Below are 2,879 nucleotides of genomic sequence, written 5' to 3' on the forward strand. Positions count from 1 at the left end.
GTGGTTACCAGAGAGTAAGGGGAAGGGGGAAGGAGGGAAGTAGATGAGGTGAAAGGGGTCGAATATGTGGTGACAGAGAGAAATTTAACTATGGGAGGGAACACACAATGCAATATATATATGCCTTACTGTTAATTTGTATACCTAAAACTTACTGGATTTCGTTAACCGATGTCACCATAAAAAATAATAATAATTTTTTAAAAATCTTAAAAAAAAAATCCTATTTTCCCTTCTCCTAGCCCTTGGCAATCATCATTCTACTTTCTCTATGAATATGACTACTCTAGGTATCTCATATCAGTGGAATCATACAGTATTTATCTTTTTGTAACCGGCTTATTTCATTTAATATAAAGTCCTCAAGTTTCATCCATGTAATAGCATGTGTCAGAATTTCCTTCCTTTTAAAGGCTGAACAATATTCTATTGTATGTACATACTATGATTCGTTTATTCATTCATCCATTGACAGACACTTGGCTTGATTTCACCTCCTGTCGATTTATGAATAATACTGCTATGAACATGGTTGTACAAATGTTTTGAGACCATGTTTTGAATTATTTTTATTGCCAAATAATATTCTATTGTAGTGACAAACCACATTATATTTATCCATTCATCAGTTGATGGACATTAGGTTGTTTACCTTTTGGCTTTTATGTATAATGCTATTATGAACATTTATGTCTAACTTTTTGTATAGACATGTTTTCACTTCTCTTGGGTACACACCTAGGAGTAGAATTCCTGGGTCATATGGTAACTCTATGTTTCACATTTTGAAAACCTGGCAGACTGTTTTCCAAAGCAGCTGCACCATTTTACATGTCTATCAGTATGTGAAGGTTGGTTCCAATTTCTCCACAACCTCATCAACATTTTTTTTTATCTGTCTTTTTTATTATAGCCATTCTAGTGGTTGTGAAGTGGAACCTTGCTGTGGCTTTGATTTGCATTTTCCTAATGACTAATGATGTTGAGCATCTTTTCATTTGCTTTTTGCCATTTGTGTATCTTCTTTGGGGAAATGTCTGCTCAGATACTTTACACATTTTTATTTGAGGTATTTGTCTTTTCTATTGAATTGTAATAGTTCATGAATTCTAAATACAAGTCTCTTATCAGACACAGATTTGAAAATTTTTTCTCCATTCTGTAGAATGGCAAGATACATTTTTTGAGTCCTTGAACATTTGAAGAAATTCTTTATTTTATCCTGACACTTGTTTAGCAGTTTGGCTGGGTGGAGAAATCAAAGTTGAAAATAATATTTTTCTTAAAATTTGAAGACAATGTCCATGAATTCAAGATTTGAATGTTGCTATTGAGAAATCCTATCCATTACAATTCTCAATCTATTGTATATGCTTGCTCTTCTTTCTAGAAATTTAGTATTCTCTCTTGATCTATGGTCTTTGTAAATGTAACAATGCCTTTGTGTGGCTCTTTTTATTCTTTGTGGTGGGTAGTCAGAAACTCTTTAAAGATAGAGATTCATGGCCTCTAGTTCTGGGGAAAGATTTTTTAATTTTTTTTTTTTTTTTTTTTAATTTCTTTGATAATTTCCTGACCTTCATTTTCTCTGGAACTTCTGTTAGTTGGATGTTAAACCTTCTGGATTGAGGCACTAATTTCCCTACTTTTTCTCTTCTAGTCTCCATCTTTTTGTCTTTTTATTCTACTCCCTGAGACATTTCTTTGTCTCTGTTTTATAAACTTTTATTTTAATTTTTAATTTCGGCAATCATACTTCTTAATATCAAGAGCTTTATTTTTATTTTGTTCCTTCATCATAGCATCCTTTTCTGATGTTGTGGATGCAATATTTTCTCTATCTTTCTGAGGATAGTAACTCTAGATTTGGGGATATTTATTATTGTTGTTGTTTTGTTTTCTCATGCCCCCTGCATTGTTTCTGCTTTCCAGGGTCCCTTTTTCTTTTGGTTTTGCTTGTAGTCTTTCATATGGAAGGTTTTCCTTAAATGTCTGGGGATCTTTGGCCATCAATTCAGAGTTAAGCATGCGGGAAATAGAAACCTGATTGAAAGTTCTATATTTGGGTGAGGGGCTTGTAAACCATTTGGTCTTCTCTGGAACATGATCAAAGGAAAAAAATCTGTCTTATTCGTTTGAGGACCCCCAAAATGCCAGTATGTGGGGATCATTTATCTTGGACAATTAAGTTTTTCTAAAGAAGAACCTTCAGTCTCCTGTTTGGGGACAAACTTTCTAGGAATAGGAGAGTAAAAGGGTCCTGGAAATCGAACCATTTATTATGCAGAGTTTCAGTTAATCCCTTTGTTCTTAGTTCTGAGTCTTATTTTGATCTCCTGACATACTCAATGTCCCTAAATCTGGGGCCTCTTAGGTTCTATTTTTCCAGACTCTAAATTTAGCTCCACAGGTACGGTTGCTATAAAATCAATGTTTGCTTGTCACGATACAATACTTTATTTTATCTCTTATTGATGGCAAGCCTTTCTATAAATGCTTCAAATGTAGGGTTGCCAGATTTAGCGAATAAAAATACAGGATGACAGTTAAATTTGAATTTCAGATAAACAACACAATATTGGGTACAACCTGTGTATTAGTCAGCTTTGGCTGCCATAACAAAATACCATAGATGGAGTAGCTTAAACAACAGAAATAATTTTCTCCCAGTTCTGGAGGCTAAGAGTCCAAGATCAAGGTTCTGGCTAATTCAGTTTTTAGTGAGAACTCTCTTGCTGGAGTGCAGATGGCTGCCTTCTCACTGTATCTTTACAGGGCAGGGAAAGAAGAGAGAGTGAGCTCTCTGGTGTCTCTTCTTAAAAGGAAACTAATTCCTATCATGTCAGAGCCCCACCTTTAACCTCATTTAACCTTAATCA

This window comes from Pteropus vampyrus, unplaced genomic scaffold (genome assembly GCF_000151845.1).
Source record: "Pteropus vampyrus isolate Shadow unplaced genomic scaffold, Pvam_2.0 Scaffold223, whole genome shotgun sequence".
NCBI classification, from domain to species: Eukaryota; Metazoa; Chordata; class Mammalia; order Chiroptera; family Pteropodidae; genus Pteropus; species Pteropus vampyrus.